Here is a 26324-nt window from a genome sequence, read left to right as displayed (position 1 = left end):
GAGCATCGAGGACGATGCTATTATTTAAGTGTGGGGAGGTCGCCATCTCCGGCGAACTTTATTTTGGTAAACCACTTTTTAGACTCTCTTTTATCCTATTTTTTTATTTTCTGTATTTTTATTTTTATTTTATTTTATCTTATCTTATTTATCTTTCAGTACTTGCACATTTTTCTGTATTTTTACTTTATTTCTGCATTTTGCACTTTGGTTTATATATATATCTTAGATATTTAGTTTAGTTGCACTTTTAGCTTATTAAGTTGTGATATAGAAAATATGGATTGGTTAGCATACGATAACTGTATTTAATTAAAAATAAAAAGAGTAAACTAGAAACTTTAGTTTAACAGAATCACAACAGTCCACACACCTTATATATATATATAGCAATAAATGTTGGTTAATTGACAACATTTTTCAAGGAAAATACTAAAATTTATAAAAGCCATTCTAAGATTCACATTGAGTTGAATGGAACTTCTTGGTTTCCACTTGCATGACATACATAATTGATATATGGTTTTTGAGCCAAAGAACACACAACCCATGAGTTTTTGAGCTTAACTGTATGGTTACATTCAACCATAAATTTCATTCCTGTGTGTTTTGCCATTCTTTTCTATGCTTGTAATCTTTACTTTGTTTCAATCTATATGTCCAATATAGAATGTAGATACATACATGCATGTGATTGAGGCCATCATTTGAATTTTCCCTCACTTATCTCAAATAAGCCTACCTCCTACATAACCCTTGTTAGCCCCCTTGAACCTTTTAAATCCCCTTTTGTTCTATAATCACATCACTAGCCTTAAGCAGAAAAATAAATTAAAAATTCCAAGTTGAATCCTTGGTTAGCTTAAGATAGAGATTATGTATCAACTAAGTGTGGAGAAACGTGAGAACATGGGTTGATAGGAAAAGATTAGACTAAGAAATTAATCAAAAATTTGGGAGCATGCTCATGTGAAACCAAAATAATTAAAATACCATGTGCACTGAAATTATTGTGTTTATGTTTCAAAAAAAATCCTTTTTAGTTAAATAAATAAGGGGACAAAATTACCCCAATAATGAGTCTAGTAAAATCAATGCACATGGAAGTAAAACCAAAAATTGGTACATGAGTATGTAATACAAAAGTGGAAAAATTGGAAAGACCAGGATAACTTTAAATTTTTTTAGAGAATGTATATGTTAGGTGAGATCTTAGACTAATTAAGGATTCAATTATTAGCTCACTTAGCCTTATATATATACCCCTACCTTTACCTTGGCCCCATTACAACCTTCAAAAAGACCTCATGATGTTTGTATGTATGCATTAGATATTTGTTTATTGGTTAGATGAAGAACAAGGTTTTAGAAAGCATAAATAGAAAAGAATAGAGTGATTAACCCCAAACACTGAGTGAATAGAGAGTAAACACAAATCCAATGAGGGTTCAATAGCTCATCTCCATATATCCAGATTTAATTATTTAATTGTCTTGCAAGTTTGTGAAATATTTTAACCCAACTCAATTGTGAAAGTGCTTTAACATGACTTAAGCTTGGCTATATGATTCCTTGAAATTATGAATCAAATTAACCACATGTAAGCTCTATATATATAGGTGGATGATAATTAGAATTGCATGTTTCATGTAGGTAGCTTGCATTTAGAATAGATTGCATTGCATAAGATTCCACCATTCTACTTTCACTCTTTTCTCTTGGATTTAGCATGAGGACATGCTATTGTTTAAGTGTGGGGAGATTGATAAACCCCTATTATATGATGTATTTTATGTTCAATTAAGTGTTTTTATCAAATCTTCACCCACTTATTCACGAAAATTGCATGGTTTTACTATCCCTTCCTTATTTTATGATATATGTGAAATCATGTTTCCTATGCTTTAAAAATATTGAAATTTAATTATCCCTTATTACCATTCGATACCGTGATTTGTGTGTTAAGTATTTTTAGGCTTCCTAGGGCAGGAATGGCTAAGAGGACGAAAAGAAAACATACAAAAAATAGAAGGAAAGCACAAAAATGGAGTTTTGAAGAAAAGGCAGCAACGCGAACGCATGGACGACGCGGACACGTGCCTTGAGCAGAACGCAAATGACGCGTACGCGTGACCCACGCACACGCGTGACGGACGCCACGTGCAGGAATTTGTAGAAAATGCCCTCAGCAATTTCTCGGCCCCTTTTTGGCCCAGATCCAAGCCAGAAACACAGAATATAAACCAGAGAATAGGGGAATCAAAGAGACGAGAAGGACAATCAGTCATACATTCATATACACAATTTTAGATTTTAGATGTAGTTTTAGAGAGAGAGAGAGGCTCTCTCCTCTCTCTTATGATTTAGGAATTAGGATTTCTATTATGATTAGACTACTTCTCTTCAATTACAGGTTCAATATTCTTTTACTTTATTTCTCTTCTACTTTTAGATACTCTAGTGCTTTTATTTGTTAATTATTTATTTAGCCAAATTGGCTTATGAACTTTTCATGTTAAGATTTGAATATTCTATTTAATGCAATTTGAGGTATTTCAGGTTAATGATTGTTTTACTCTATTTATGATGCTTTCAATTTAATTTAGATTTATTTTTCCCTTTTGGCTTTGGTTGAGTAATTGGTAACACTTGAGTTATCAAACTCAGCAGTTGATTGAAAATTGGAATTCTCGCTGATTGATTTGGATCGCTCTAAAGCTAGTCTTTCCACAGGAGTTGACTAGGACTTAAGGATCAAATTGATTGGTCCACTTGACTTTCCTTTATTTAGTAAGGGTTAACTAAGTGGGAGCGATAAACAATTCTCATCACACCTGATAAGGATAACTAGGATAGGATTTCCAGTTCTTATACCTTGCCAAGAGTCTTTATAATTATTAATTTATTTTTCCTATCATTTAAATTATTTGTTCCTTATTTCAAAAACCCAAAAATATACCTTTTTTCATAACCAATAATAAATCATACTTCCCTGCAATTCCTTGAGATACGACCCGAGGTTTGAATACTTCGGTTATAAATTTTATTGGGTTTTGTTACTTGTGACAACCAAAATTTTGTACGAAATGATTCTTTGCTGGTTTAGAAACTATACTTACAATGTGATTATTTTTATAAAATTCTAAATTAGCAAAAGTCTGATCATCACTGAGCTTCATTGAAAACTCTGATATTTATTGTATTCTTCTACTTTTTTTTATCCTACTTTGTTTTTGGTTGCTTGGGGATCAAGCAACAGTTTCAGTTTGGTGTTCTGATGAGCGGATATTTTATACGCATTTTTGCATCATTTTCATATAGTTTTCATTGTGTTTTGTTTAAGTTTTATTATATTTTCATAGGTTTTAGTGCTAAATTCACATTTTTGGATTCTACTTTGAGTTTGTGTGTTTTATAGTGATTTCAGGTATTTTCTGGCTGAAATTGAGGAGCTTGAGCAAAACTCTGATTTAGAGATAGAGAAAGCACTGCAGATGCTGTCAGGATCTCACCTTCGTGCACTCGAAGGAGCTTTTCTGGAGCTACAGAAGTCTAAATGGTGCGTGCTCAATGACTATGGTTAGATAACATCCAGGGCTTTCCAGAAATATATAAGAGTCTATACTTTGCTTCAGAAATGAAGGCCCAAAACTGGCATTCAACGCCAGCCTCCAGCCCCATTCCTGGCGTCCAGCGCCTACAGGGGAGTAGTTGGCATCCAACGCCCAAAAGGGAGTCCCTAGATAGCGTTCAATACTCCTAAGGAGTTCTAGCACGTGGAGACACCCTTGACTCAGTCCAAACACTCACCAAGTGGGCCCCAGAAGTGGATTTTCGCACTACAAGACTAGTTTATCTTATTTCTGTAATTCTTAGTTAGCAGATTAGTATATATAGGAGAAGATCAACCATGTTTCGGAGCTCTCCAGTATATCTTTACGTTTCACATCACTTTTGTACAGTATGAGTCACTAACCTCCTAAGGTTAAGGTTAGGAGCTCTGCTGAGTTTCATGGAATAATAATATTACTGTTCTATCTCAATATGTCTGATTCTATTCTCTTATGCAACCTCATTTTTCATCTTATGAATTGAGGGTGACCCGTGACAATCACCCTTGTCCTACTTGGGTTCCGTGCAAGTCCTGACTCGGATAGCGTTGAACCAGAGCTAGAGATTGCATTGCAGATTCCAATAGAGTACCTGGGCAACTTTGGATACGTGACATAAAATTTCATTGACCGTGGGTAAGTGAGGCCTCTGTGGCATTAAGGCTAGAGTCAGAGAAGTAGCACTTTTTGATCTGGAAGATCTGCCTTGTCTGTGGCACCTTGAGTAGGATCATGAAGGGGAGTGGATTGCATAGGGCTTCATCTTCTGCTATGGTGAGAAACCTAGAGGTGACTTGATGAGAGGACATGAGTCACTTTAACATGGTGGACTGCTGCAGTAGAGGAGGTTAACTTGATGAGAGGACATGAGTTAATCACTTACGGCTACCATTGAAGGAATCAGAAAGTTATTGAAGTAGACAATAAGAAAAGTTAATCTAGAAAGACAAAGCATCTCTGAAGCCTCAACCGTTCTATTACCATTGATTTCACACCTATATAGTAACCTTTTATTTATTTATTTTATTTTATGTGTTTTCCGTGACAAACTATAATTTCTATACGCCTAACTAAGATATGCAAGATAACCACTGCTTGCTCAAACCAACAATCTCCATGGGATCGACCCTCACTCACCTGAGATATTACTTGGACGACCCTGTATACTTGCTGGTCTATCTGTGCGAAACGTGCGGAGCCAGTTTTGTGCACCAGTTAGATTTGGTATGGTGTATTTAGCTATGGATTTTTGTTTGTGTGACTGATACAATGATTTGAGTTGAATCATTTGATAACCAAGAAGTTGAATTTGACATTTTATTGTACCTAGATAATTACTTGGGTGCCTAATTTTATTTTGGTGAGTAACAAATTTTGTGCTAATTAGAGGTGTGTTGTGACTACTAATTTTGTTGTTGCCCAATTCGGATCGGGAGTAGTTAAAATAAAATATTTTTCGAATATTTGTTCGTCATACTTATATGGTGATGAAGGTTCGTGTTTGTTTGCTAAAATTAAATTACGGTTTTCTGGACTAATTAGATGAGATGTACCAATGAACCAATTTGAATCAGATGTATGGTAAAATGTGTTGGATTATTTTTTTTCTTTGTTTTTATGTAAGTTTTTTCATGGAATTGTTTGGTACTTTTATAGTAGTAATTCTTGTGAGGGCACTGAGTTGTTATATGATACTTAAGATCAATGTTTTTATTTATAGATGGCATTCAGTGCTGATTGGAGAAAAATAATTTCTGTCGTTGGAGGAAAGTGATGCAGAGGTACAAATTTCATCCGAAAACGACTCGATCGATGAGCATGAAGTGAAAAATAGTGACACTAACTTCGATGAGGATGTATTGTATGAAGATGTCGCGAGTTTGAGTCCAGATGATATACTGGAGAAGGTATTTCGAAGTGAGGAGCATGCGTATGAATTCTACATGAGGTTAGGAAAACGCCATGGGCTCGATGTCCGTAAAGGAGACTACGCGAAGGATGATGCTGGGAATGTAATTAGGAGAAGGTTCTTCTGCAATATAGCCGGTTTGAGGGATGAAAAGCACTTGAACAGGTTAGACAGGAAGAGATCACATAAGCTCGAGACGTGTACAAACTGTCAGGCCCTACTGTCTATATACCTTGATAAGAGTATGTCAAGTTGGAAGGTTTGAAAGGTCACACTCGGGCACAACCATGAGTTGACACCTAAGGAATGGTTCACATGATTCGTAATTTTTGGTCTATATCTGGATCTGCAAAGTCTTACATTGATGGAATGCATGGTTATGGTTTGCCGACATCCAAGATTTTGGGGTACATGACTGGCATTGCAGGAGGTTATTCTTTGTTGGGGTTTACTAAGAAGGATGCATACAACTACATCGATAGAAGAAAACGTGCAATGATTCTTGATGGTGATACAAATGCAGCAATAATTTATTTGAAGGGTAAGGTAGCTGCTGATCTAATGTCAATGGCTCGTTATAATTTAACTGAGGATGGAATGTTGGCTAATTTGTTTTGGGTAGACGGATCCAGCAGGTTGGATTATCAACATTTTGGAGATGTCATGGCATTCGATTCAACATATAAGAAAAACAAGTACAACCGTCCGCTTGTCATATTCTCTGGCTCCAACAATCACAAGAAGACAACTATTTTTGGATTTTGGGCTGGTGTTAGACGAGACCATTGCATCTTATACATGGATGCTGGAGAGTTTGCTACATGTCATGTGTAACAAAATCCCATCCATTGTTGTGACCAATGGGGATGAGTCCATGATTGCTGCCGTGAGGGAAGTCTTCCTAGAGGCGACTCACTGATTGTGCGCATGGCACCTACAAAAGAATGTCACTTCAAACTCAAATGAGCAAGTGTTTCGGGATTTATTTTCAAAGTGGTTGTACGCAAACATGGAGATTGAGGACTTTGAAGATGAATGGGCATAAGCCGCGGATGAATTTGGGATAGCAGAGAAGGCTTGGGCATTACTGTTGTACGAAAAGAAGATGTGGGCGAATGCATACCTCCATGGAAAGTTTTGCGCATGTTTTCGCACAACTTTTCGTTGTGAGGGAATCAACTCTCACCTGAAGAAATTCCTAAATTCATGACACACCATAATCAAATTTGTTCAAAACTTGGAGTTACTTGTGCGTGAATATAGAAACAATGAGTTGATTGCTCAATTCAACTCTATGAATGGTTTGCCGGTGATGACCACGTGTCTTGATCCAATGGAGAGGTCTGTCGCTTTCGCTTATACGAAGGTAATATTCACACAGGTAAAAAAAAAGAAATTGATGCTGTTGGAGCAATTAACTTTGTAGGTAAGAGAAGGGTGTCAACAACAAGGGTTTACACAACTTTGTGTTGACCTTGATTGACTCTAGCATAGAAAAGCTAGAGTGTCATTGTGGGTTTTGGGAAAAAGAAGGGTATCCTTGTCGACATATCTTTGTAATGAAACACGAGCATCTTAGGAACATCCCCGAGCATTTGATTCTTAAACGATGGAGAAAGGATGCCAAGGCAATTAAGGATTACAACGAGAAGCAGGACGGCATCGATGAAAGGGGTTTCTTGTTAAGGCATGGCGCTCTACATGCAGCGGCCCAATGGATGTTGTTTCTTGGCGCGAAGAATGAGCTCCTTTTTAAGAAGGCGATGAAAGAAATCACATATTTGTGTAACGAACTGGAGGGAAGTAGTAGGCCGGGTGGGATCCCGTTAACGGCATAGGCAGATGCTTATGTATGGGATCCTGTGGTGGTCCGAACTAAAGGGCTCCAAGTACATGTGGAAATAAGGCTACGAAGAGAAAGTGTACAAATTGTCGCAAAAGTGGTCATACGAAGAGGAGGTGCACCGAGGAGAGGCGAAAGATATCTGCAAATAAAGAGCCATCATTTAAAAAGGAGGTTGTAAGAGTGGTAGAGGATATTTTCTTGGTTGACCGCTTAGTCGATTTACAATGCATTGATGTCCATTTTACGATTTTCTCAATTTTCATTTATTCAAAGCAAGTATATTCAAAGCAAATAAATTGTTTCTTTAACCACAGGGTGACAAAGGCCTCACCAGGAAGGATTTTTGGGGAGAAGCGGATGATGAAGACCTTATCAACTGGGAACGTGTCATTGGAACCGCACAGAGTCAGACAGCCATGTGGACTATAGAGCTATCGAATGATGGGTGGGAAGCAAAGGTAAATTCAAATTTCATATTAACAGCTTAGAATTAACCAATTACTAAACTGGTCTTATTCATATAGACATAATTGGCTGCTTGTTTGGTTTTATTCGAATAATGCATTGATGTGTGCTACATAGATCTGAATTGATGCTTGTTTTGGTATTATTCACTGTAATTCAATTTGTGTACTGACCTTGGCTACATAGGTCTAAATGGCACCTTGTTTGGGTGAATCCGATTAGTGCACTAAACTGCTCGACGTAGGTCTGAATTGATGCTTGTTTTGGTATTATTCAATATTATCCAATTAGTGTCTTAAGCTTAGGTAGTTAGGTACATAACTCTGAATGTCTGCTTGTTTGGTATAATCCAATTAGTGCACTGAACTACTCTACGTAGGTCTGAATGACTGCTTTTATGGTATAATCACATATTAGTCATCTTATTAAATAAAAAATTTAAAATGGCTGCTTGTTCATTAAGACTTACCAATAACTAGGTTTAGGCCGTTTAGTTACATTGCAGGTGCTGGATTTACTGCGCTCAATATGGGGTAAGGCAGTCAGAAGTTGATTGCCACTAATTTGATTGTGAATGTAATTTGCTGATATTTTCATGAAAATTCTGGGTTATCGAATATGCTTGAATTTGTGACTTGTTTTTTCTTCATTCGACATTACCAATTGCCCTTTCTGGGTTTATGTGGACTCTAATTATATTGTGTCGACTCTGCTTAAATGAAATGTTAGACCATTGCATTTATTATAAATTTCTTTGTATGATTGGAATGTTGTGGCCTTGTGGGGTTCCTTTTTTGGTGACTCAGACGTAAATTGTAACAAAAGACTATGCTCTATTTTTGCTTAATTTGTTGGTGGTTTAGGGTTGGAGATAGGCCCAAAAGGAAGCCCAAACCAAAACCCCCTCCATCCCACCGATCCAGTGCACATGTGGGAGCATTTTGCACACAAATGGGCTCACTATTTGTGGGTATGGGCTAATAGTCCAATGCCTATACCTGAAGTCTTTAAAAAAAGGGTATCTTTATCAAAAAAAAATAACAGGGCAAACCAACACACATCATGGTCATTTAGTCAAAGTAAGTATATTGTAGCATAGTCATTTAGTTCATGCATGCATACTATATAACAGGGCCATTGCATGTCTACAGGTCCATCATGCATGTGTCACAAAACAATATCTTAATGCAAAAGCAAGTTCTAGCATGCATGTGCCACACGACACTAAATTAATGCAAACACACTACAAGTGTGTGTGTGTGAAGTATATTACAAAAAAAACAAGTTAGGATGCATGTATGCATTAAGTTTTTTACAAAATAAATTAACTCCAAATCGATTCTAAAATGTCAAGCTTTGGCTGTCACTGCTGTCCACTGAATTAGCCGGGTCAGCATCTTCATTGTGCATTGGACGACCTTGTTGAATGTGGCGCTTGACACAGTTGTCCCAAAATCGACTAGCTTTCTCGCAAATTTCATCCCTTTTTGGATATGTTTTGGTCATGACGAGGTCAACAGCTAATCGCATGCGAGTCTCGCTACTGACCTGCAACAATAGAAAATCCCCATCATTCACATGCAACAAATCCTATCACGAGTAAATGATTAATACTAAATTGGGGTTTCTGCTCAATGAATCAAAACAATCTATTATTAACACAATTGAAAGTTACACTACTACTGAAAACCAACTTCTACAACTTTAAATTTCAGTTTATGCATACATCAAAATTGAAGAACAGCTAACTATCCTAAGCCCTAAAGAACTCCCATATCACCCTTAATAAAACTGATACTACAAATGAAATTTATTTAAAATTATCCAAATCATTAGATGCCTTACTGATGAGCGGATAATTTATACGCTTTTTGGCATTGTTTTTAGGTAGTTTTCAGTATATTTTAATTATTTTTTAGTATATTTTTATTAGTTTTTATTCAAAATTCACATTTCTGAACTTTACTATGAGTTTGTGTGTTTTTCTATGATTTCAGGTATTTTCTGGTTGAAATTGAGGGACTTGAGCAAAAATCTGATTCAGAGGCTGAAAAAAGACTTCAGATGTTGTTGGATTCTGATCTCCCTGCACTAGAAGTGGATTTTCTGGAGCTACAGAAGCCCAATTGGCGTGATCTCAATTGTCTTGGAAAGTAGACATTCTGGGCTTTCCAAAAATATATAATAGTGCATACTTTGCCTGAGATTTGATGGCCCAAATCGGCGTTCCAAGTCAGCATAAAAATTCTGGCGTCAAAACGGCCAAACTGGCACCAGGATTGGAGTTAAACGCCCAAACTGGCACAAAAGCTGGCGTTTAACTCCAGGAACAGCCTATGCACGTGAAAGCTTCTATGCTCAGCCCAAGCACACACCAAGTGGGCCAGGAAGTGGATTTCTGCATTAATTGCTTATTTCTGTAAACCCTAGGCTACTAGTTTATTATAAATAGGACCTTTCACTATTGTATTTTCATCTTCGGATCATCTCTGGAACACATTATGTAACTTTTATGTTCTGAGACCTCCATGGAAGGTTGGCCACTTGGCCATGTCTACCCTATTTTCACTTATATATTTTCAACGGTGGAGTTTCTACACCCCATAGATTAAGGTGTGGAGCTCTGCTGTTCTTCATGAATTAATGTGAAGTACTATTGTTTTTCTATTCAACTCAAGCTTATTCTTGTTCTAAGATATTCATTCGCACACAAGAACATGATGAATGTGATGATTATGTGACACTCATCACCATTCTCACCTATGAACACGTGCCTGACAACCACCTCCGTTCTACATGCAACAAGCTTGAATGTGTATCTCTTAGGTTTCTAATCTAAGATTAAAACTTTCGTGGTATAGGCTAGAATTATTGGCAGCCATTCTTGAGATCCGGAAAGTCTAAACCTTGTCTGTGGTATTCCGAGTAGGATCTGGGATGGGATGACTATGACGAGCTTCAAACTCGCGAGTGTTGGGCGTAGTGACAGACGCAAAAGGATCAATGGATCCTATTCCAACATGATCGAGAACCAACAGCTGATTAGCCGTGCGGTGACAGTGCATTTGGACCATTTTCACTGAGAGGATGGGAGGTAGCCATTGACAACGGTGATACCCAACATACTGCTTGCCATGGAAAGGAGTATGAATGATTGAATGAAGACAGTAGGAAAGCAGAGATTCAGAAGCAACAAGCATCTCAATACGCTTATTTGAAATCCCACCAATGAATTACATAAGTATTTCTATCTTATCTTATATTTTATTTATATTTTAATTATCAAAACCCCATAACTATTTGAATCTGCCTGACTGAGATTTACAAGATGACCATAGCTTGCTTCAAGCCGACAATCTCCGTGGGATCGACCCTTACTCACGTAAGGTTTATTACTTGGACGACCCAGTACACTTGCTGGTTAGTTGTGCGGAGTTGTGAAAAAGAATTGAGATTATGAACGTGCGTACCAAGTTTTTGGCGCCGTTTTAGAGATCACAATTTTGTGCACCAAGTTTTTGGCGCCGTTGCCGGGGATTGTTCGAGTTTGGACAACTGACGGTTCATTTTGTTGCTCAGATTAGGTAATTTTATTTTATGTTTAAGCTTTTTACTTTTTATTTTCGAAAAAAAAAAGAGAAAAAATCCATATATTTCTATTCTGTTCTTCAGAGTTTTTAAGAATGAATTCTAGAGTTTCATGATGATCTGTTGAAGTCTGGCCGGCTGTGAAGCCATGTCTAATCTTTTGGACCGAGGTTTCAACTTATCATCACAAGAGTTTGTTGATTTCTATCAATCTTGCTGTTGAATGTAATGATCTGCTAAAGCTTGGCTGGCCATTGGCCATGTCTAGTGTTTTGGACCAAAGCTTTCACTGAAAGCTTGGCTGGCTAGTAAGCCATGTCTAATTCTTGGACCGAAGTTTTAGACTAACATTGCATGATTCCTGGAATTCGCATTAAGAATTTTGAATTCTTTATTTTCTTTTCAAAATAATTTTAGAAAAAAAATACAAAAAAAAATTTAAAATCACAAAAATAAAAAATAATTTGTGTTTCTTGTTTAAATCTGGTGTCAATTTTTAAGTTTGGTGTCCTGCATGTTTTATTTATTTCCTTGCATTTTTTCGAATATATGAATTTTGTTCTTCATTAATCTTCAAGTTGTTCTTGATGATTTCCTTGCTCTGATCTTTAAATCCTCTTGTTTTATGTGTTTTGTTGTTTCTCATATGCATTCTCAATTTGTTAATATTTCTAATATGAAAATTTCTAAGTTTGGTGTCCTGCATGCATTGTTTATTTGATCTTAGTTTTACATGATTAGTTTCATTTTATTGTTTTTCATCATTAAAAATTCAAAAATTTTCAAAATTATGTCCTTTCAAGTCAATAATATAGAGAATTGAAGATTCAGAACATATAGTAGAAGAATCACAGAGAAAAATCTGGGCGTTCAAAACGCCCAGTGAGGAAGGAAATCTGGCGTTTAAACGCCAGCCAGGGTACCTGGCTGGGTGTTAAATGCCCAAAAAGGTAGTATTTTGGGCATTAAATGCTGGGCGTTTAACGCCAGGATAGCACAGGAGAGGAGATTTTGTTTTTAATTCAAATCTTTTTCAAATTTTCATAATTTTTCAAAATCAAATCTTTTTCAGATCATATCTTTTCAATCATATCTTTTCAAAATCAAATCCTTTCCAATTTTTTTAGTATTTTCGAAAATCCTTGCTAACAATTAGTGATTTGATTCAAAAATTTCTTCCTTGTTAAGAAAGGTTCAATAATTGAATTTTAAAATCATATCTTTTAAATTTCTTGTTAGCCAAGACATTAATTTTAAAAATCAAATCTTTTTAAATTGTTTGTCAATCATATTTTTTTAAAACCATATTTTCTCAATCATATCTTCTCAACCACATCTTTTTCAAAAATGATTTTCAATTATATCTTTTTTATTCCTAATTTCAAAATCTTTTTCAAAATCACTTAACTACTTTCTCAATTTTAATTTTCGAAAATCATCAACCAAATTTTCAAAATTTTTTTTAATGAAATTTTTTTTTTAATTTCGAAAATTCTTCCCCCCTTCTCACATTCTTCTATTTAAGGGACTAACACTCCTCTTCAATGTGCAATTCGAACTCTCTCCCTCTTGTTATGTTCGAATTCTCTCTTCTCTACCTCATCCTTCCATTCTTCTCTTCCTCTGACACCTCAAGGAATCTCTATACTGTGACATAGAGGATTCCATACTTTCTTCTCCTCTCTTTCATATGAGCAGGAGCAAAGACAAAGGCATTCTTGTTGAGACTAATCCTGAACCTGAAAGGACCTTGAAGAGAAAGCTAAGAGAAGCTAAAGCACAGCTCTCTGTAGAGGACCTAATAGAAATTTTCAAACAAGAAGAAGACATGGCAGCCGAAAATAACAACAATGCCAACAATGCAAGGAAGGTGCTTGGTGACTTTACTGCACCTACTCCCGACATCTATGGGAGAAGCATCTCAATTTCTGCCATTGGAGCAAACAACTTTGAGCTTAAGCCTCAATTAGTTTCTTTAATGCAACAGAATTGCAAGTTTCATGGACTTCCATTGGAAGATCCTCATCAGTTCTTAGCTGAATTCTTGCAAATCTGTGACAATGTCAAGACCAATGGGGTTGATCCCGAGGTCTACAGGCTTATGTTTTTTCCCTTTGCTGTAAGAGACAGAGCTAGAATATGGTTGGATTCACAACCTAAGGAAAGCCTGAACTCTTGGGAAAAGCTGGTCAGTGCTTTTCTAGCCAAATTCTTTCCACCTCAAAAATTGAGTAAGCTTAGAGTGGAAGTCTAGACCTTCAGACAGAAGGAAGGTGAATCCCTCTATGAAGCTTGGGAAAGATACAAGCAATTGATCAGAAGGTGTCCTTCTGACATGCTTTCAGAATGGAGCATCATAGGTATCTTCTATGATGGTCTGTCTGAATTGTCCAAGATGTCATTGGACAGCTCTGCTGGAGGATCTCTTCATCTGAAGAAGACACCTGCAGAAGCTCATGAACTCATTGAAATGGTTGCAAATAACCAATTCATGTACACTTCTGAAAGGAATCCTGTGAATAATAGGACAAATCAGAAGAAAGGAGTTCTTGAGATTGATACTCTGAATGCCATATTGGCTCAGAACAAAATATTGACTCAGCAAGTCAATATGATTTCTCAGAGTCTATCTGGAATGCAAGCAGCAACAGGCAGTACCAAAGAAGCTTCATCTGAAGAAGAAGCTTATGATCCTGAGAACCCAACAATGGAAGATGTGAATCACATGGGAGAACCCTATGGAAACACCTATAATCCTTCATGGAGAAATCATCCAAATCTCTCATGGAAGGACCAACAGAGGCCTCAATAAGGCTTCAACAACAGTAATGGTGGAAAAAATAGGTTTATCAATAGCAAGCCTTTTCCATCATTTTCTCAGCAACAGACAGAGAATTCTAAGCAGAGCCACTCTGACTTAGCAACTGTAGTCTCTGATCTATCCAAGACCACGCTCAGTTTCATGACTGAAGCAAGGTCCTCCATTAGAAATTTGGAGGCACAAGTGGGTCAGCTGAGTAAGAGAATTACTAAAACTCCTCCTAGCACTCTCCCAAGCAATACAGAAGAGAATCCAAAGAGAGAATGCAAGGCCATAAACACGTCCCATATGGCCGAATGCACAAAGGAGGGAAAGACAGTGATTTCCACTGAGGAAGACCTCAATGGACGTCCACTGGCCTCTAAGGAGTTCCCTAATGAGGAACCATGGGAATCTGAGGCTCATACAGAGACCATAGAAATTCCAATGAATTACTTTTGCTATTCATGAGCTCTGATGAGTATTCTTCCTCTGAAGAGGATGAAGATGTTACTGAAGAGTAAGTTGCTAAGTACCTTGGAGCAATCATGAAGCTAAATGCCAAGTTATTTGGTAATGAGACTTGGGAGGATGAACTCTCTTTGCTCACCAAAGAACTGGATGACTTGACTAGGTAGAGATTACCTCAGAAAGGACAGGATCCTAGAAAGTTCTCAATACCTTGTACCATAGGCACCATAACCTTTGAGAAGGCTCTATGTGACCTAGGGTCAAGTATAAACCTCATGCCACTCTCTGTGATGGAGAAGCTAGGGATCCTTGAGGTACAAGCTGCAAGAATCTCACTAGAGATGGCAGATAATTCAAAGAAATAGGCTTATGGACTTGTAGAGGATGTCTTGGTAAAGGTTGAAGGCCACTAAATCCCTGCTGATTTCATAATCCTAGACACTGGGAAGTGTATAGATGAATCCATCATCCTTGGCAGACCCTTCCTAGCCACAGCCAAAGCTGTGATTGATGTTGACAGAGGAGAATTGGTCCTTCAAGTGAATGAGGACTTCCTTGTGTTTAAAGCTCAAGGAACTCCCTCTATAACCATAGAGAGGAAGCATGAAAAGCTTCTCTCAATGCAGAGTCAAATAGAGCCCCCACATTCAAACTCTAAGTTTGGTGTTGTGAGGCCATCATCATGCTCTGAGTATCTGTGAGGCTCCATGAGAGTCCACTGTCAAGCTATTGACATTAAAGAAGCACTTGTTGGGAGGCAACCCAATTTTATTTGATTACATCTATTTTCTATTGTTATTTTATGTTTTCTGTAGGTTGATGATCATGTGAAGCCACAAAAACAACTGAAAAAAGCAAAAACAGAATGAAAAAAAGTATTAAAAATAGCACACCTTGGAGGAGAAGTTTACTGGCGTTTAAACGCCAGTAAGGGTAGCAGAATGGGCGTTAAACGCCCAGTCTGGCACCATTCTGGGCGTTTAACGCTAGAAATGGGCACCAGACTGGCGTTTAACGCCAGAAAATGGCACAGAGCTGGCGTTTAACGCCAGAAAAGGGAGAAAAGCTGGCGTTTAAACGCCAGAAAGGGGAGAAAAGCTGGCGTTAAACGCCAGAGATGGGCAGCAACCTGGCGTTTAACGCTAGGATTGGCAATCAAGGGGGCGTTTACATACCACATGGTGCAGGAATGAGAAATCCTTGACACCTCAGGATCTGTGGACCCCACAGGATCCCCACCTACCTCATCTCTCTCTCTCTTCTTCACACCTTTCCATAACACCCTTCCCCAAATACCATTCACCAATAACCTCAATACCTCTTCCCCAAAAACCCCTCACCTATCAAATCCTACCCTCTTCTCCATAATCTCTTCACCAATCCACATCCATCCATCATAAAACCCCACCTACCTCACCATTCAAATTCAAACCACTTTCCCTCCCAAACCCACCCATACATGGCCGAACCCTACCCCTCTCTCCACTCCTATATAAACCAATCTTCACTCCTTCATTTTCACACATCATACACACTACTTCTCCCCCTTGGCCAAACTACTAAACCCCCTCCATCTCCTCTATTTTCTTCTTCTACTCTTTTCTTTCTTCTTTTGCTTGAGGACGAGCAAACCTTCTAAGTTTGGTGTGGTAAAAGCGTTGTTTTTTATTTTTTTCATAACCATTTATGGCACCAAAGGCCGGAAAAACATCTAGAAAGAGGAAACGGAAGGCAATTGCTTCCACCTCTGAGTCATGGGAGATGGAGAGATTCATCTCAAGGGTGCATCAAGACCACTTCTATGAAGTTGTGGCCAAGAAAAAGGTGATCTCCGAGGTCCCCTCTAAGCTCAAAAAGAGTGAATATCCGGAGATCCGACATGAGATTCGAAGAAGAGGTTGGGAAATTCTCACCAACCCCATTCAACAAGTCAGGATCTTAATGGTTCCAATATGGGACAACTAAGTGTGGAGCACCAAGAGCATTCCATCCTCCTCCATGAAATTAGAGAAGACCAAAGAGTCATGAGGGAGGAGCAACAAAGGCAAGGAAGAGACATTGAGGAGCTCAAGCACTCCATAAGATCTTCAAGAGGAAGAACAAGCCGCCATCACTAAGGTAGACCCGTTCTTTAATTTCCTTGTTCTTATTTTTCTGTTTTTCAAAAATTATGCTTTATGTTTTATTTATGTTTGTGTCCTATTACATGATCACTAGTGTCTAAGTGTCTATGCCTTAAAGCTATGAATGTCCTATGAATCCATCACCTTTTTTAAAATGAAAAATGATCTAAAAACCAAAGAACAAGAAGTACATGATTTTGAATTCATCCTTGAAACTAATTTAATTATTTTGATGTGGTGGCAACACTTTTTGTTTTCTGAATGAATGCTTGAACAGTTCATATTTTTGATATTATTGTTTACGATTGTTGATGCACGGAAAACTTGTCTCATAACAAATTTCCTTCGGCATGTGTACCGAATTTGTCGTCAAGTAAAAACTCACAATAGAGTGAGGTCGAATCCCATAGGGATTGATTGATCAAGCAACTTTAATTAGAGGAATGTTCTAGTTGAGTGAATCCAGAATTTGAGTTGAGAATTGCAGAAAATAAAATGGCGGGAAGGTAAATGACAGAAAAAGTAAAATGCTAGAATTAAAGAGTTGAAAATAAATGACTGAAAGTAAATTGCTGAATTGTAAATGGGAATGGGGTATTGCTCATAAATGTAAATGGCAGAAATTAAAGAGAATGGGTAAGATCAGAAATGGGGAGTTCATTGGGCTTAGGAGATGTTGCATTCTCTGGATCAATTTCATTTTCATCTCTTCCTCAATCAATGCACTCATTGATCTCCTTGGCAATCTTAAGTGATTGAATTACAATTTCTTGTAATTCAATCTCTCAAATCTTGATCAATAGCCAATTCCTTGGTCAATTGCTCATGAGAAGAGATGAAGTATGGTCACTGATTATACCACATGCATTTCCCAAATTAAGTGTTGAAAGGATTATAGTCACATATCTATCCAAACCCAATTTGGTCCAGCATGAGAAAGCATTTCTAGCATGATCTCTTCATTCCTCTTTCAAGGTTCAGAAGAGATCTAAGTATGAATAGCTTCTTTTCCAAGATAACTACCCAATTGGATGAAGATCGAAAGTTTTCAAGTAAAATCAAGAGAAAAGATAGAAGAAGAATAATGAAAACTAGTATTGATCCATCAAATTACAACAGAGCTCCCTAACCCAATGAAAGGGGTTTAGTTGTTCATAGCTCTGGAAAATGAAAACAAAGATGGAGAATACATGATGAAACTAGAAGTGTAGAGAAAGTAAATACAGAGAGTAATTCTATGCCCAGAGGCTCCCTATAATTTCCAACTCACAATTTAATTCAAAGCTACTCCTATATATACTACTCTTCTGTTCTTCTAGTTGGCTCTTCAAGTCTTGGGTATGGGCCTTTGGATCTTGAGTTTGAAGCAGTTCTCTTCTTCATTGGGCTTGGCTTTACTTGCAGAGAGAAAGTGTGAAGTGGGCAGAGATTTTAGTTCAGGACGTTAGTGGTGTTAACGTTTAGTGAAAATATGGGTTCGAGAACGTTAGTGACAATCACCTTTTTCACTAACGTTCCTCACCCAAGTAAGAGCCACGTTAACTTCAACGTTAGTGGCACAAACGTTGCCACTAACGTTGCCTCTATGCCCTTCGCACACATTACTGGGACTTACCTTTCCCAGTAACGTTGAGAAGTCTCCCCCTTCCTTACGTTAGAGTCCACGTTAACTTAGTTAACGTGGCTCTTTTAACATAGGCTTGCCAACCTTCGAGAACGTTAGTGACACTTACCATTGTCACTAAGGTTCCAATGTGCCCCTATTTCTCACGTTACAGTCCACGTTAACTAGGTTAACGTGGCTTCTAACGTGGCCATGATAGCCATCTCCAACGTTAGTGACAAAGTTGAGTGTCACTAACGTTGGCTCATCATTCCCTTATCCACGTTAGCTTCCACGTTAACTAAGTTAACGTGGGAGTTAACGTGGCTCATAGTGGCTTGTGTGGGCTAATTCCAACGTTAGTAACAATGTTGGGTGTCACTAACGTTGGCGATCACCTCCCTTCTTCACGTTAACTTCCACGTTTAACGTGGCTTATTGGGGCTTGTGTGGGTTCCTTCCAACGTTAGTGACAATGTTTGGTGTCACAACGTTGTCAACCACTTTGTCTCCTCACGTTAGCTTCCACGTTAACTAGGTTAACGTGGAAGTTAACGTGGCTTATTGTGACTTGGCCAACGTTAGTGACAAAGTTGAATGTCACTAACGTTGGCTTCCCCTTTACTTCTTAACGTTAGAGGCCACGTTAACTAAGTTAACGTGGCAACTAACGTGGCCACTTATGAGCTTGGTCCAACGTTAGTGATAATGTTAAGTGTCACTAACGTTGGCTCCATTTCCTTTCTTCCACATTAGAGTTCACGTTAACTTAGTTAACGTGACTCTTAACGTGGGCAATGATGGCTTCGAGAGCGTTATTGGCAATTACTTTTCTCATTAACTTTGCAAGTTACTCCCATTCCACGTTAGTGTTAACGTTAGTATAACTAACGTAGTCACTAATGTGGTTCTTCTTTGCTTCCTTTGTCCTGAAATCAAGCAATAAAGTGCATCAAAGTTCTAGTCCAAGTCATGAGAAATGCAACATCCAATTTGTCCTTAAATTCATGCAAAATCCTCATGAAATCATGTAAAGTGCACAATGTATGCTTGAATCAAGATGTAAGTGAATATCTACCCAAAACTAGCTTATTTCCTAAGGAAATGCATGAAACTACCCTAAAAATAGTAAAGAAAAGGTCAGTGAAACTGGCCAAAATGCCCTGGCATCAAATGTTAAAATTGTTGGCTCTTGAAAGAATAATAAAAAAGGAGAAATGTTATCGATAATCCAAAAAATCATATAATTGATTCTTGAAGCAAGAAAAAGTAGTGAAGAGCTTGCAGAAAAAAATGGCGAAAAGAAAAAGAAAGAAAAAGAAAAAGCAAGCAGAAAAAGCCAATAGCCCTTTAAACCAAAAGGCAAGGGTAAAAGAAAAAGGATCCAAGGCTTTGAGCATTAATGGATAGGAGGGCCCACAGGAATAAAATCCTGGCCTAAGCGGCTAAACCAAGCTGTCCCTAACCATGTGCTTGTGGCGTGAAGGTGTCAAGTGAAAAGCTTGAGACTGAGCGGTTAAAGTCGTGGTCCAAAGCAAAAAGAGTGTGCTTAAGAGCTCTGGACACCTCTAATTGGGGACTCTAGCAAAGCTGAGTCACAATCTAAAAAGGTTCACCTAGTGATGTGTCTGTGGCATTTATGTATCCAGTGGTAATATTGGAAAACAAAGTGCTTAGGGCCACGGCCAAGACTCATAAAGTAGTTGTGATCAAGAATCAACATACTGAACTAGGAGAATCAATAACACTATCTAAATTCTTAGTTTCTATAGATGACAATCATTCTAAACTTCAAAGGATAAAATGAGATGCCAGAACTGTTCAGAGGCAAAAACCTACTAGCCCCGCTCATCTAATTGGAGCTAAGTTTCATTGATATTTTGGAATTTATAGTGTATTCTCTTCTTTTTATCCTATTTGATTTTCATTTTCTTGGGGACAAGCAACAATTTAAGTTTGGTGTTGTGATGGGCGGATAATTTATACGCTTTTTGGCATTGTTTTTAGGTAGTTTTCAGTATGTTTTAATTACTTTTTAGTATATTTTTATTAGTTTTTATTCAAAATTCACATTTCTGGACTTTACTATGAGTTTGTGTGTTTTTCTGTGATTTCAAGTATTTTCTGGCTGAAGTTGAGGGACCTAAGCAAAAATCTGATTCAGAGGCTGAAAAAGGACTGCAGATGCTATTGGATTCTGACCTCCCTGCACTCGAAGTAAATTTTCTGGAGCTACAGAAGCCCACTTGGCGCGATCTCAATTTCCTTGGAAATTAGACATCCTGGGCTTTCCATCAATATATAATAGTCCATACTTTGCCTGAGATTTAATGGCCCAAAACGGGTCAACATAAAAATTTTGGCGTCAAAACGCCCAAACTGGCACAAAAGCTGGCGTTTAACTCCAGGAACAGCCTATGCACGTGAAAGCTTCTATGCTCAGCCCAAGCACACACCAAGTGGGCTCGGAAGTGGATTTCTGCATTAATTGCTTATTTCTGTAAACCCTAGGTGATGAGCGGATAATTTATACGCTTTTTGCCATTGTTTTTACATAGTTTTTAGTATGATTTAGTTAGTTTTTAGTATAATTTTACTAGTTTTTAAATAAAAATCATATTTCTAGACTTTAATATGAGTTTGTGTGTTTTTCTGTGATTTCAGGTAATTTCTGGCTGAAATTGAGGGACTTGAGATAAAAATCCGATTCAGAGGCTGAAGAAGGACTACAGATGCTGTTGGATTCTGACCTCCCTACACTCGAAGTAGATTTTCTAGAGCTACAGAAACCCAATTAGCATGCTCTCAATTGCGTTGGAAAGTAGACATCTAGGGCTTTTCAGCAATATATAATAGTCCTTACTTTGCGCGATTTTTGATGACGCAAACTGGCGTTCAAACGCCAACTTCCTGCCCTATTCTGGAGTTAAACGCCAGAAACAGGTTGCAAACCAGAGTTAAACGCCAGAAACAGGCTACAAACTGGCGTTTAACTCCAAAAAAAGTCTCTACACATGAAAGCTCAAGTGATAACGAAAATTGAGTTTCCATTTATATCCAAAAAAAATTGTAACAAATTCAAGGGAGACAAAGTTCCAGGGAAAATATACCTTTGTAAGGTTTTCCGTGACACCCCTACAACGATGCTTGATATATTCGAGGGTCTCTTTGCAAAATGCACTTGGGTTCAATGTAACTTGCTAACAAGCGACAATAAATTGTACTAAATAAGACACTAAATATGTAATTACTGCAATTAACAATTACCAAGTCAATGAACATGTAAAAGAGATTGTGCACTATTAACACTGACCGCAAAGGTTGTTGGTAGCCACCATATACGTTTGTCCCCTCTTTCGTAAGTCAACATGGATACCAGCAAATTTAGTACATCATCCACAACTTCCTCACTTGGGTGCAATGTCCACAGGGCTTCTCTGTCCCCTTGGCAATGATCATTGGGGATAAGTATTTTCCTGCACTTGTGGTGAATAAAACTTAAAAAACATTTAAAAACAAGTCCGCCTAAACTAATTAAACCACATATACGAATTCAACATTAAATTAACGCACTTAAGGTCCAGGCCTCGTGCAAAAATATACCCTGCAACTACCATCTCCAATGTCACAAAATTCACCCCACCGAGAGGACGAAACACAACATCAATGCACTGCATAATCAAAGCACCACGCATTACATAATGCCACTCATCTAACCAAGTAAAACCCTTATTTAATGTATACAAAAAGCTTCTTCCAAAATATGTTAGTGTTACCCTATAAAAAACAAATCATACATGTAACTCAATGTGTCTACAATGGTATACCTGGGAAAAATCTCCTCCATCCATGAAGCCCGGACAATCCACCCCGAAGAACAGTGGGGTATTTTTTCTTGCTTTTGGTCCAACTATCCCATGCCAGTCTTCATTTTCTGCAATGTACTCCAACCTCCTCTGCCACGAAAAGATTCAGGGAATCAAATCAATACCGGACAAGTAAACACATGCACTTGCTTCAAATGACTTGTGTATTTGAATATTTATATTACCTTAAGTGGTTGCTTCCTAACAAGAGGCCTTTTAGTTGGAGCCTTTGCTTCATCATAGGCAGAGAGCTTCACCGGCTCAAAGAGTATACTTTGGTGAACCGTCACCCTCACCACATATCTTGCGTAATATATCACCAACATCATTTTTTGCAATATTATCATTTGTAGTCCCACGTTTATCTGAACCTTTCTTCTCTTTATGGGATTTTTCCGTCATCCCTTTAGACGGCGGTCCCTTGGCTTTGCTAAGATTAACTTCCTCTCTTGAACCCTACCTTTCCTGGAAAGTCAGAGGCCTCTCACGGCCTTTTTTGCATATTCTGTCTAAAATATCTCCAATATGCCTGCATGACCATACACAACACGTTTCAGTTTCTTGATCTGTTCCACCTGAGCCTCAACAATTGATCTAGTAACTCCGTCTGTTCCAAGCAAGATCTAATGGTTCGTTGAACAAACATTCGTTACATACAATGTACCTACATCATGTGTAATGGCATGTGTTGCATGCAAACAAATTGAAAACACAAACACATTACCTCACGCACTTGGTTGAACACACCCATGATAGCATCATCGGTTGCCACTACATCATCCTCGTTCCCAGCAGATTTGTCCCGGCATTCCTCGACAACGGAGTCCTCCGTGAAGGTAGGGTTTGGAGGAACACCCTTGCTGCCACGCTTGCTGGCCCTCTTGGATTCTCCCATTAATGCAGGTGGTAAAGAAGTTGCAAATAGGCACGACGTGCTTTGGCGCCAAGAAGAAGAATGTCTTAAGAGAAGAATACGAGTACACTATATAACTCAAAAACAAAGACAATGCATTCTCTACTAACAGCGACATTGATAATGGGCCTCATTACCTAACACACACGCAGCCCATATCAATACGCCTAGGCATTTCAGCATATCCCCAAAAAGTTTGTTAGACTTCTAGAGGAAGCTATCCATATAAATATTAACAAAAGAGGAGTGCTAGGGGCCAGCAGATTTTATGAGTTGTAGCCATCAATTAGCCATCAATAGTGTATTTAATGGTGTGAGATTTCATCTAATAGTGGAGAATCACTCATTTTTGTTTTGCTAGCTAAGTGATGGCCAAATTTAAACAAATCTGCTGATCCCTAGACTTTTCCTTAACAAAATTGGTAGATAACCTAAACCCATAAAGTAAAGTAGAAAACAGTAGCTTCATCGTCACATTACTTGTCCATAGATAGCAATAAGTCATATTTTCAATGCAGTAGTCTGAGATGATTGAGTGTGTATGATTGCAGCTGACCTGAATTTAAGAAGTAGCAAAATAATAACATTGAAATTTGTTTGAATAAACCATGGGATCTATGCATCTTAAGACATAGTAAGTAAAAATTAATTTGTGGCGTAAGAAAAAAATCTAACGTCTTTAATTCTTTGTGAAATAAATTAAAAAAAAAGTTTAACTTTAAAGTATGCTAACTGATCAAATTTCAAAAATATTAGGGTCCAGCCATGATGTGGATTGATTTAGCTAGCTCTAAAGTTAGGTTTAAAAACTAAAGTAAACGCTTTTAGATGACATTGATAATTAACTCAATATTTTTATATTTTAATTAATATTTATTTTTATTTAACATTATTTATAAAATAAATATATTGGTATGAATTTTTTATAATATATATCAAATTTAATCTTCAAAGATAAGATGTTAATAATTTATTAGCTAAAATTTCTAATGTTATATACACTAATTATAAATCAGGTTTAATTTTATTTATTTTGGATTAATTTGAATTTAAATTAGATCTTAAAATAGACACCAGAAAATATCCAGTGACTTTAATTTTATAAAAAATTCAAAAATAACTTTACCTGAGAATTTGTTTTAAATTATCTTTAGCACTTCAAATGTGTTTCAACTATGCTTTCGGAGGTAATTCCCACTAAAGATGTAAGTAAAATATATTTCAAATATTAAGAATTAAAAAAATATATTTAAACATTATTTAGAGACAAAATTAAAATATGTTTAAAATATTAACAATAACGTGAAACACTTTAGAGATGAACACTATTTTTATATCAGGAAACTCATATGCTTAATACACACTTTTAGAGTACATTAACCACTTATAAACAAACTATTACTTTATGCCTAGAACAACATACATTAAAAACCTACAGCCATCGCATAATGGGTTAGCAAAACAGGAAGGCCATGTAGGAATCCTTAATCATAGGCTGCTTTCTATTAAACATTATGTAACAAATTTAAACATTGTTTGAGATTAACGAAAGCTAAAGCACTTTACCCAACTCCAAATCCTTAACATACTAGTACCCTTTGGACAACTGCTGTAGATACCCAAATCATGAAGCCATATCCGGTCGTCCTTCGTCGCTGTGTCTTTCAAAAGGAATGATGGATGGTCCTATTCTTCTAGCATGTCCATGAACATATCAACTTGCTTTCTTAGTTCTTCATTCTCGGCCTCAAGACAGCGAAGACGCTCTTCTAGTGCTTGAATCTCCTTTTCCCTGCATTGCCTCAAACGTTCCTCAAGACGGCCAAGGATTCGATAGTTATAGTCTCGAATGGTATGCCCAGTTGCAGACAAAATCTTCTCTAGCATGTTGAACGCCACCTCCTGTCGAGCTACACGCTCCTCATGTGCAATTGGACCATGAGCAACTAGCTCTAAACCTCTGAAGTTGTGAGGAAGGACGACCGTGAATCCAAACATCACTCGATCGTCCCCTGAGCTTATCTCTTGACAAGAAACATTGGGGACCCGATTTGAAAAAATGAACAGGCACGCATCAACATCAACTGCATGTCCTCTACATGCATGAAAGCTTCATCCATCACCGGACTCACCACAGATGGACTGGAATCTGCATCACATGCAAACATTTCACATAATCATGTTGTCAGCAAAACCCTAAAAAGGATCCAACAACACCGCACAGATACATGACTGTAAAGGTAAAAAAGAAAGAAAGTTTCACCTGTAACGACGGGGTTGTTACTGTTACTCCCGCCTCCGTTGTATTGGCTATCGCGTGTTGTTGGTGCATCAGACTAGCTGTGACAGAGGGGTCAAACAAAATGCACTTCCGAACAAGCGTGAAGGTCTTCGAGCTACCCGAACAGTAGAAGAACTTGGTTACTGCTGCATTGTCGGCCGAGGCGGCGGAATTGGAGCTTTTACTTGTGCCACCAGCGGTGGTGGTGGCTGCGGAGGTGCGGGGCCATTATTCACCCACGCCACAGCCTCCTACAAGTCATGAAAACCTTTGTATTCATTGTTCTTGAAGTCCCAAACCTGCTCCTTGTACTCTTGCCAAGTCCTATACACCCCTGGGACCCTATCTTTCTTCACAGCATATAGAGGATATCGGCCACCTTCCATGAAGCACAACTTTAGCATGCAACTCTAATGAAAAGATTTGAAATATGTTGCTGTTCCCGTCACTTGTCCTTATATATTCCACCTAACTTTATGAGGCTTTCCTAACAAGCCACAAATAAACCAAACTCTAATTATCTAATTAACAAACCCAACATATAAAAAGGCTCTTTTGAATTCTAGAATGGGAAGTGCTAGGTAAACAATGACTATCTTAAACAACATAAACAATTACCAATCAAATAAAAATACACTATACTCTAATTTAATGCTACTAATTAAATTTACTCTTTTAACCTTATTAATTCACATTGTTTATACAATGTTCAAAAATGTTGTTAGTTACCTATACTTTTTCTTCTAGAATACACATTTGGGTTTTGCCCACACATAAAAGAGAGAAAATTGTCTCACTTAAATAACATTAATTATATTTTGCATTTATAAATAGGGGTGAATGCGGAT

The 26324-nt window shown here is 37.6% G+C and overlaps 1 long non-coding RNA gene, 1 other non-coding gene and 1 pseudogene across 2 annotated transcripts; 1 reads left to right on the top strand and 2 right to left on the bottom strand.

Annotated features, from left to right (window-relative positions):
- Positions 1-5368: 5368 nt before the first annotated feature.
- LOC148574870 (protein FAR1-RELATED SEQUENCE 5-like) lies at positions 5369-6946 on the top strand (annotated as a pseudogene).
- A 6706-nt stretch (positions 6947-13652) lies between these two features.
- On the bottom strand, positions 13653-13760 carry LOC148574869 (small nucleolar RNA R71). Its single transcript, XR_015906904.1, has one exon. It is a non-coding gene; the product is annotated as a small nucleolar RNA R71 (small nucleolar RNA).
- A 10807-nt stretch (positions 13761-24567) lies between these two features.
- Positions 24568-25879, bottom strand: LOC148574868 (uncharacterized). Its single transcript, XR_015905332.1, has 2 exons — positions 25459-25879; positions 24568-25344 (listed from the first exon to the last, which is right to left on the bottom strand). It is a non-coding gene; the product is annotated as an uncharacterized LOC148574868 (long non-coding RNA).
- Positions 25880-26324: the final 445 nt, after the last annotated feature.

The sequence above is a fragment of the Arachis ipaensis genome, chromosome B2, assembly GCF_059453495.1.
Source record: "Arachis ipaensis isolate K30076 ecotype BB chromosome B2, ASM5945349v1, whole genome shotgun sequence".
In the NCBI taxonomy this organism is placed as follows: Eukaryota; Viridiplantae; Streptophyta; class Magnoliopsida; order Fabales; family Fabaceae; genus Arachis; species Arachis ipaensis.
This window is presented reverse-complemented; position numbering and strand designations above follow the sequence as displayed.